Below are 11409 nucleotides of genomic sequence, written 5' to 3' on the forward strand. Positions count from 1 at the left end.
CCCCAGGCGTATACCCTCCTATGTCTCTCCATAGCCCTGATGCACCATGTGAGACCCCCATGCATGTGTGTACCTTGCCCATTAGGGCAGACAACTAGTGCAATGATGGCTATCATAAGACGTCTCATAAGGGGCACCTCTCTTGTAGGATGTAAGAGCCAGCTAACCATGATACGACCTCTCGTCTCACTCGGCATGACTCTCCCTATACAATATACCTGCTCCCTCTGATGATCCTCTACTGACCGATCGGTTGCATATGTCACGGTAGCTCCTCTAATCGGGAGGCGAAGTATGCGGTACACATCCTCAAGTGTCACCGTCATCTCCCCTACTGGAAGCTGGAACGTGCATGTGTCAGGATCCCATCGCTCCATGAGTGCCATCAGCATCGCGGGATGAAATCGAATGGCCAACATAAGAATCATAGACCACAAACCTACTATAGACAATGTATCTCTCTCTGCCTGAGTCAGCCAGGGAATCTGATCTCGCAAACTACGAAGAATCTGCCTCGCCGTGTGCTCTCTCATGTATGGGAGACCCTGCAACACAAAAACATCAGTGTAATCAGTAATCAATCATCAAAATCATCTATGCCAAATACGCAAACTGACGAACATCGAAAGTCAACCCTCGCCAAGTCCTGATTGGGACCATGGCGCCCTGAGGGGACCATGGCGCCCTGAAGGGACCATGGCACCCCACAGGGACCATGGCGCCCTGAAGGGACCATGGTGCCCTGGTGGGACCATGGCACCCTAGGTGGGACCCAAGGTCAGATTCCAGGGCTCTTTTTCGATCACAGAAAATTAGAATCAACATAAATGCAGAAAGTCAAAGTTTAGTCAACTCACCTCGTCCAGTGGCTCGTCATCGATCACGGCCTGTGGCATGATCTCAATCCTTGCGGGACGCTCCGGTCATCATGAAGGCATGATGATGGCTATGTGGGCTCCGCTGCAACGAACAATACTTAGAATCAACAAAGTGACAAATGCAATAGTCACTTTCAAGGTATATACTTTCATTCCTTTACTTTTACTTTCAAACCCTAATTTTCCCTAAATCACTCATTTCATCATAACTTGAGTTTGGGAGATGCGATTTTCGAACCGTTTGTTACGTAGGAATCGTATTTTCGTTCCCTTACTCCCTTGATGTTCCAAAATGTGCTCTGATGAAGCCTTTGTAGTGAACATCTCTCATCACTAAACGTTCACACAATTTGTTGTAAGTAAACATGCTACCCTGTTTCACCTCCCTAATAAGCAAGCCGAAACAGGGGGGCATATAGCTACTCACAAATTTCATCACTTTCCGTAGTAAGAATTAGGTGATTTTGTGATCTAACGTGTGTTTTGTAGGGTGCGGTTCCTAACTGTGTACTGCAGATACCGCTGGGGGCTTCGTTCAACGGACTTATGGATATATCCTTTTTCAAATAATGTTTATTTTCCTGTAATTTAGCTTGCATATGCACGTAGTACTCATATGACCGCTAAAGTGGGGGCTAAATGTAGCGTCGTAAATTGTACGCACATGCTAAAGCAGTACAATTTCACACCTAGTTTAGCACCTGCCTTGGCGCAGTTTGCATTTTGCATTGCATTTCCCCTTTAGCACTTAATTAATCAAATTAATTAGGTCTAAGGTCCTATTTCATCATCCTTCACATCATAAAGTCGGGCCCTTTCATTAAAGTGTGCCCCTTCTCATTTTATTCCTCCAATACATCACTTAATCAAAAACCCTAATTAGGCCTTCTTTTGGACTTGGGGGCTTGATTTCGGGGGTCAAAACATCTCGAAATCACCTGTAACTTCGGGATTCTCGCAAGCAAGTATACCGACAAGTAGTAGACTCGCAAGCAGTAAGGCGATCGGGTAGTGGTGAGTAGATCGGTAAGGAAGATGTCCACTGACTAAGCAAAGACTAAACCAGTACATTGGAAGAAATCAACTAGACAAGGTTTGATCGGTTCACCGAAAAAGTCGGTAACTGACGGAGTAGTAACGTTCAGTTACAACGAGCTAAATCGGAAGTCTTCTCTCAATCAACCAACATACATATTGACATGTTTGACAGTATTGATAGAGATTCCTGCATGATTTCAGAAGTGCAAATTAAGGCTTGACAATAGAATTTTGAAAGGTATGATTTGGAGGGAAAAGTTGGCGAAAGACTTAAGGGTCTATAAATACACATATCTCATTGTTGAGAAGGTTGTTGTCAAGGTGAATGAAGTTAATGTGAAAAAGGACACCGAGGGAGTTTCAGAGTGTGCAGAGCTGAGTGACAGAAGATCGGTAGAGTGGGGTTTCGCAGAGCAATGACTCGGGTGACAAAGGACTGGCAGTGCAGGATTCAAGTATCAGCAAACCGAAAGAAGGAAGAATTGTGAAGGACAAACACAACCGATGCAGACCAAGACTGATGCCTAATTGTGATCTGATCAGGCTAATGTGTAGCTTCTTGCATCTTATCATTTATCTGTTGTTTTTGAAATGACTACAACATAAATCCCTTAACTGGGTGGACTTTAACAGGTCCCATTGTATAAATCCCTTAACCGGGTAACATCTTAACTGATGTCATTGTAGCGTCGTAAATTGTACGCACATGCTAAAGCAGTACAATTTCACACCTAGTTTAGCACCCGCCTTGGCGCAGTTTGCATTTTGCATTGCATTTCCCCTTTAGCACTTAATTAATCAAATTAATTAGGTCTAAGGTCCTATTTCATCATCCTTCACATCATAAAGTCGGGCCCTTTCATTAAAGTGTGCCCCTTCTCATTTTATTCCTCCAATACATCACTTAATCAAAAACCCTAATTAGGCCTTCTTTTGGACTTGGGGGCTTGATTTTGGGGGTCAAAACATCTCGAAATCACCTGTAACTTCGGGATTCTCTCTAAAATCATCATATCCGACGGCCCTGAAAATTTGGTGAAAAGTTGTCGGGACCATGGCGCCCAGAGTGCACACGGTCTCGGACATTTTTCCTGAAATTTTAGGAGCGCGATCCAATCATAAAATAAAGCTTAACCCCAAGAAATTGGTGGGATATTCAATCTCTAGGTCGACCGAAAGTTGGAATTAAGACCTAGGGTTTCATACATAAGAGCTCTCTTTCTTCATTAGAAAGGATCCGAATTTTGTTTTCAGGAACCTCATATGCAGCGAAAGAGCAGATCTTTGAAGACTTCAGCAACTCTCAACATTCATCCTCCAAGCATTCATCAAATCTATTCATTCACTTAGGGCTTTGAAGGCATTGAAGAGCAATAAGGGATCACCGACTGAAGATTGGCTTGTACCCCTCCCTTGGGGTTGGGTATGATTTCATGTTGTTTTCATGTCTTTGCATAAGCCTCATTATGTCACTTACATTCATGCTTTAGATCACTTGGCATCTTGATTTGGAGCATTTACATTGTCATTTACAAGCAATTAGGGTTTACTTTCTAGGTTGCTCTAGTTTGCTTACTTGCATTTTAGATCTTGCACACACACAAGGTCTGCACACACATTACTTTTACAATACAACTTGGCTATTCGTGGAGGTGGAAACCACCGAAGCGGGGGTTTGACTAAGGCAAACCCTATATAGCCGCCCAAACACCTTTTTCAGATATAAGTGCAGATTTCGGGATTCAGATGACGCCGCAAGTTGCAGATCCGAAAGAAGCAGACGGAGACGGAACCATACACCAAGTTTCAGAGCAGAAGACCAGGACAGGGGCGTGGGGCGCCCTGGTCCTGCCAGGACAGGGGCGCTAGGCGCCTTGGTCCCTGGGACAGGGGCGCTGGGCGCCCTGGTCCTCCTGACAGACAATAATTTTTAGCATTTCCGATAGTTTTCCAGATTGCAAAGTGCCAGTTTCAGGTGCAGAATCAGGACAGTGGCGCCCGCGCCCCCGTCCCGAACATTTTCACTCAGATTTTGACTCCGGGTACACATCTGCATTCTTATCTTGTCCTTATGTTTGCAGCTTTCCATTGTTTAAGTTCAATTCTGCAATCTTGTTATTAGTTCATACTTGCATTTTAGGGTTAGGAATTGAACTTGCATAATCTTACCTTTCAATTACAACAAAGGAATAGAAACCCTAATAGGTAGCCCGTGGCTCTCTCTTTCACCAAAAAGAAGTAGCCAATTGTGCGATACCTCTAGGCTCTTTCGTATTCCGTAATGTGTGACAAAAGGTAGGATTAGGACATGTTAGCCTAGTCTCGCTTTTTCCCCCACACAGTCATAAGTGCTTTAACCAAGCTACCTTTAACAGGGTAAAGGCACTAACCGACCTTGATCAAAATCCCTTAACCGGGTGGCACCTAACCAGTGTCTTTGTAATCTCCTAATAGGGGTGGCTCTTCACTGGGCATACTCCAGAAGAGTAAATTTTTGCAAGTTTCTACTCACACCATGGTTTTCTCCCTATTGGGTTTCTATGAGATAAATCTATGTGTCTTCGTGTATCTTTTCATGTATGCTTAATCTTCTGTAGTAAATATGTACATTGGTGAATGGTTAACTAGTTCATACTTAAAGAAAAAGTATCAATTAGTTGAAAATCGGTAATATATTGATTCACCTCTCCCCTCTCAGTACCGGTTGGGATTAACATATCCCAACTATAGTTGATCCACCAGGAGGGTCATCAATATGAAATTTCATAATTAAATGCTAGAACATCATAACAAACCATTTAACATGGAAGATCAAGTATGGAAAGTTAGCATTCTTTTGGCACAACTCATGGAATGGGCATCCACCACTTGAATCTATTCCTGAGCTAATCAATTCCATTCAATTATCTTTGACTTCCTATGGCAACAAGGTTAGTAATCACTATATAGTCAGCATGGCAAATGAAGTACCATACTTTAATTGGAAGGTATTCACGTTCGTGGAACCAACATGTAAAGAATGCCTCATAGAAGAGTTAGAAATTTGTAAGATATTATTAACTAAGAGAAACGAAAAAATTATTTGGAGTGCAACTAAATCCAGTTTGACTTGGCTATGTAGTTGCCAAATCACAACAAATGACTAAATTGTATCTAGAGATATATGTTGGGGAAGTAATGTGCTTTCAATAGTAGGAGCATTCGTTTGGATTTTTCCTAGATGAAAGAATCCCCACATGTGACATACTACGAAAAATTGAGATAATTGGACCTAAAAGATGTGTATTATGTAAGGAAGTAGATGAAACAATGAACCATATATTGGTACAATGTAGATTGGCCCAAGATTGTTGGACACACTTATACCAAAAACTAGAGTGGCATGATTCAATACCAAACAAATTGAGGATTATTTTTTAGTCTTGGCCAAGAATGAGTAAAGGAGCCATGTGAGAAGGGCTATGACAAAAAAACACTGCCCAAAATAGTGTGAAAATTGTCAAAAAGAGAGAAACAAAACAATATTCATGACAAAGAATTCACTTAAAAAAATTAATAAATAAAATAGAAATTGGAATATTCGAACATATAAATACAAAGGTGGCTCAAAGACAATGCATATTCTTCTCCTCTTGGGACAACAAGATGACTAAGAATTGTCACCTCATCATCATCCCAAAAGGGAAGAGTATTAAGCTAAAATAAAAAGGAAGAATGCCCAATAGAGTTACCACCCACAAGTAGGCTCGAACTCAACTTTGATGGAGCATCATGTGGCAATCCAAGAAAATTGGAAGCATGCTTTATAATTTGAGATGTAAACGAGTCAGTGGTTCATGCATGGGCAATCAAACTTTTGATTAGAACAAATAACAAAGTAGAATCCATTTCTCTCCATGCAGGTATTAAGGTATGTCTGGAAAAGAATGTTGAGGAATTGATTATAAGAGGGGGACTCCCTAATCACTATTGATGCAATACCTAAATGTTATGCCACACTTTAGAAATTGTTAGTTGGAATAGATGGGATCTACATGTACTTAGAGAAAATGGATGACTTCTCCCTATCCCCTGTTTATTGTGAAGCAAATATTATTGCAACCTTTTATCAAAAGAAGCTATACATCAAATCCCTAAAGAGGTAATCAATGATAGAGATGGTGTTTGGATAGATCTTTAAAAATAAGGGATCAAGAGGCCATATAGAATGATAACGAAGGTACATATTAGAGTTAATCCAAACTTGCAAACCAACACATATAGAGGATCAAAAGTTGGAACATGATAAAAAGTGAAGATGTGAGATTCTAGAATTGATTAAACTGAATTTGAAAAGACAACAATAGTATATCATGGAAAGACATCACACAAACTCAAGGAAGATATCCAAATCACATGCCACTTGAAAAATAACATACAACAATGTTAGTATTATTTTGGGAGAATTTATAGGACGAGGCATCACTTTAACACCAAATGTAAAAGAATTTATAGGACAAGGCATACAAACTTCCTATTACAATGAACAAACAAAGAAAAGAACTTTCAAACAAATCATAGAAGCTCAAAGTATGCTAAATTTAGAACAAGAAAAAAATGCTTCTAATTTGATCTAACATCACAACTAATATGATAATTCCCACGACTTAGCAAATTTAGCAGAACACACCTAAAAGGATCCTTAACCAAGGAGACTACACAGATTTTGGGGAAGTGGATTGGCTAGATTGGAAGAGTTTTTAAGGAAGAAAACTCGATTACCTCTCCAATGAAATGGCAAACTAGTTCAAAATTGTGATTGTGTAGAGGAATTCACATAACAAAAATTCACAAGGCTCTTTAACCACAACAAAGATCCTCTAGTAGAGGAGGCAATCATAAATGTGGTTAGAGTTGCTGTATTGGAGCATGACTAGAATGATGTCCATGATGGGATAATTTATGAAAGTCTCCTGATTGCTATCATATAATATTTGGGTGACACAATGTGGGGAGTCAATTTTAGAAGATGAGTAGTGGTTCTTGGTAACTATGGTGTAGTATTGGATGTCATTCATAACATTTAAGTGAAGCCAATATCTAGATTACTAGCATAACTATTTGACATGGAAGCAAAAGGCAAGAAAGGGAGAAAGAAGAAATCATGAAACCTCTTTAGGAAATGAATCAATAACAACAACATGGAGGATCTTAGCCCCTTTCTGGCTGATAATGAAGACCTTTTCTCTCTTATGCAAGTGACTTGGATCCATGAAGAAAGAAGTAGAATTAGATTCCTATTACACCATCTATAACAACTCACATGTATCTTTCTTTGTTTATTTTAATATAGGGAGCTACCTCCTCTCATACCATTTGCTATTAAAAATTGACACCAAAAATACTATACATATGTTTTTAACAAAAAAAGAAGACATTAATAAAATAATTTAAAGATCAAAACCTTAATATTTTTAAAATGTAAAAGAAATATGATTAGAAAGGTAAGAGACAAATTGACATTATTGTGATGTTTTTAAGGTCAACATTAAAACATATGAAAACTTGATCGAGAGCATGCTTGACATTTAGGTTTTTATTTTACATTTTGTAGAAAACATGTCTTTGGACATCAACATGCAAGTCCAAACCTTTGAACTAGATGCCCAAGGACAAACCAACCCTAAGGGTTGGTATTTTTCAAGGTAAGTTATAATATGATCACATTATAATGCGAGTGTTATGGCATTATCCATTATAATATAATATGCTCATGTTATACATAAAATGGACCAAATATTACCTTGGCCATTTTTTGTACCCCATTTTTGTGTACTTATCCATTAAAGTAGATGATCTATCATATGAGTGTTTGAGAATGCGTTCTATAATATCCCCTTATGTTGTTATATACATTCAAATATTGCAATAAAAACAAACTAGAATATTAAAATATAAAATATGTATATATTAATTTGTTGTGATTGTGTTGGAATGATGGACTATGGAGCTAGTAGTAGACCATCACCTTTATCCATTTAGATTACAAAGTCTCTAAGTTCATACAAAAGATGTAATAACTAAAAACAAAGGTTTTACCTTAATCAAAATACCATAAAAGATTATGCCTTTCAAAATGCATAAGCAAGATAGGCTCTACACATATAGTAAAAAAATAATAAATGGTTGCAAAATATTATATGAGTCTACTTAGTAATCTATGAGCATACCAGTATATTTCCTTTATTATTCTAAAACTATACCTTACAAAGGCTTTGCAAGGATTTTATAGTCGTTTAACTGGCCAACTAAATAACACACATCTAAAAATATATACCATAGACAAGGAGACACTCAACTAAGGTTGATTCTTCCTTTAATTATTTGATCTATAAAGGTTAGAAATATTTATTACAAATTCGGGATGAATCAATATCACTACAATGTCAAAAATACAACTCTTAGATCTAGAAACCGTGAACCTAATGGTTCTACTATGTAAATCTCTCTCTACTATGCTCCTATATTTTACTTAATTTTTTATCCTCATTTTTCTCGAGGAAAATTTAGAAAATATGTCTTTCCACACCATCAAGATATCTTGGGGAAAGAACCATGGTCATTTAAAATTATGCAGGCATCTTATATCTACTTACATCACCTTTACATGACCATACACTTGAAACCATACCCTTTACATCAACAACCATATGCTTTTATATAACATTCATGTCTTAGAGGGGCCCACAAGTACCAAGGGGCATTTAGGAGCCTTCATATGTTGAATATTCATTCAAAGACTATTAATACTACATCCTAGGCCATTTAGGAAGGTAGGTAAGACTTTTTTGTTTGAACGATAGAGTTTTCAAGAATTTGCATGTTAGGGATGACAAGTTTGACATGCATACCAAGATGACTAGGTCTAAAATATTGAAATTACCTAAAAACTCTTGAAGAAAGACCAAATTATAGGGTGTTGATCATAAAATTACCCACTAATAGATTTTACTAAGGATATTTGATGAGAAAAATTTAAATGATTACCTTAAACAATTATTCAACATAGGGGACCCAACCAAAGGCTTCTCATATCAACTATCAACATAAGATGGATAGGGTCAAATATGAGACACATAAAATGAAAAGTCAACATTTTCTCTAGTTGGTGATGCGTGTCTCTTATAGACATAGTTAGAATCTAGATCTCTCAAAGGAAACAAAAAATGGGGACTAAGACAAAGATTGTGGCTGTAGACACCTAAAATTGTCCAGTCTAATTAAATAAATATTTTATTTATTTAATTATCTAAGCTTAATTCTTCTATTAATTAAATAAATCTTTATTTATTTAATTAATTCATTTATCCTCTTCTAGCCTTATTTCTCATTTAAATAAATACATTTATTTATTTAAATTATCCTTTTCCTAAATTAAATAAATATTCTTATTTATTTAATTATCCTACTTCTTCTATTAATTAAATAAATCTTTATTTATTTAATTAATTCATTAGCCTTTTCTACCCATGACACATGTCATTCATCTCTTAATTCATACACTACCTATCCCTTTCATTATTTTATTATTTCTTTTACCTACCCTCTAATCATAGCCGACCTCCTTTTACACCTCTCAATCTTATCCCTCCATTTCATATAGTGTCTTCTATATAAGGAGATGCTTCCTTCATTATCAAACCCTAATCATTCTATGCATCCTAATCATTCATGCTAATCATCTTTTATGCAATTGACTACACTACGATCCTACTTGCAACCACATTCCGTTCTTTGTTGAGCTCTTGTGCATATAAATTCTGAGAGCAAATATATCAAGCAAGATCAATGGAGATAGGAAGAATGGAGATCAAAACCCTATTGGACATGTGATGGTATAATCTTTGTGATTTCATGTGATTTGCATTGTCTTAGGTAATCTTCATATGTTATGGTGGATCTTTGTTGATTGTTAGGCTAGGGTTTTGTGGTTGAATTCATTTAGCCTTTCAATATTGTTATTATTGTTATCCATTTTCACCATATACAGTGGCAAACATGCTTCATCATGATCAATCAAGGATTATGACTACACAAACAATCACACAACTCAAAATAAGAATAAATAGGATATGTACAAGAAAAAAATTATAGCCAATGACATGAAGGCACATAGACATTATGATGCATGGTTGTATGATAAATTTGCAAAAATTTATAGGTCAAACCATACAAAGAAGATCCATGGCACAAGGCTATAAACAAGCTATAGGTAAATAATTTCATTTGTCATTTGAGCACTCTATTGAAAGAGATGACCTCTCTCAAGCCAATCTTGTATTCATTTTTTATTTGAAATAAGCATTGATTTTTGCATGCATGTTCATACAAATTGGTCTACTACTCTAGTAATCATACTAGAAGTAGAAAATAATGTCATATGAACATGTCAACCACAAGTAGTAGGATCCATTCCCATGCTCAATCATAAGACAACTTGAATTCAATGGTGAGCTCAAATTTACTCCAAGAATGTCCCAAAGTTATAATACAAAACCACAAAAAGGAACACCTCCAAATCTAATGATTTATCAAAATTTTATAATTCTCCAAGTCACCATTTAATACAAGAGAAGAGCATACTCAAATTTTTAAGAGAATACAAGTTCTGCAACCCAACTCTCAAAAGACTAACAAGAAGTAACCCCACAAGCTCCAATACTATGTAAGAGTTGGTATAAAACACTTTATACCATGTAATATTTGGCTATGCAGATAGCTACCCAAGCTCTAGGATCTTCAATGAAAGCACATGAGGGACTCAATTTGAGAATGTTTTTCTTTTAACACAGGGTGCACATATACAATATGAATGTATTATTAAGATTATAATAAGAAACCCTTATATACATAGACAAGTGTGAGACAGAGCAAACAAGATTATGTCATGCATTTTAATCATATGGTTTGAGACATAAAGTAAAAATGCCCTAAGTAAACTTAAGTAGACACATGTGAAAATAACCTAAGAAATAAACTAATTAAGTAATATACCCCAATCACACCAACAACCTCAAACACATCTACTAATATAACTAAAATAGGAAATAAAAATAAGCTTTGAATTTATATTTTTCTTTTAGTAATACATATTATATCACATCAATATAACACTAGGTTTACAATATAGATTTTGTCTTTTAAAATGATACGTAAATTCATATATCATCTTGAGTAACCAAACTATTATTTTTATATATTGATGTAAGGATTAATCTCTCAAAATGTGAAAAAAGTGTCATTCATTGATCACATGATTGAATGAGAAGTCCATTCTAATGGAAAAAATATATTTATGGGATGATCATTTGAATGAGTTAATTGCTAAAGTTTGAAATGTTGTATATGTCATACAACATTGCAATAAGTTCCATTAAACTATCGTAAATGTTAGAAACATGATTGTGACAAATATGGCTTACTTCCTCTTGCACTTTGCTTCATTTTATAGTTT

The sequence above is a fragment of the Cryptomeria japonica genome, chromosome 3 (assembly GCF_030272615.1).
Source record: "Cryptomeria japonica chromosome 3, Sugi_1.0, whole genome shotgun sequence".
Classification (NCBI taxonomy): Eukaryota; Viridiplantae; Streptophyta; class Pinopsida; order Cupressales; family Cupressaceae; genus Cryptomeria; species Cryptomeria japonica.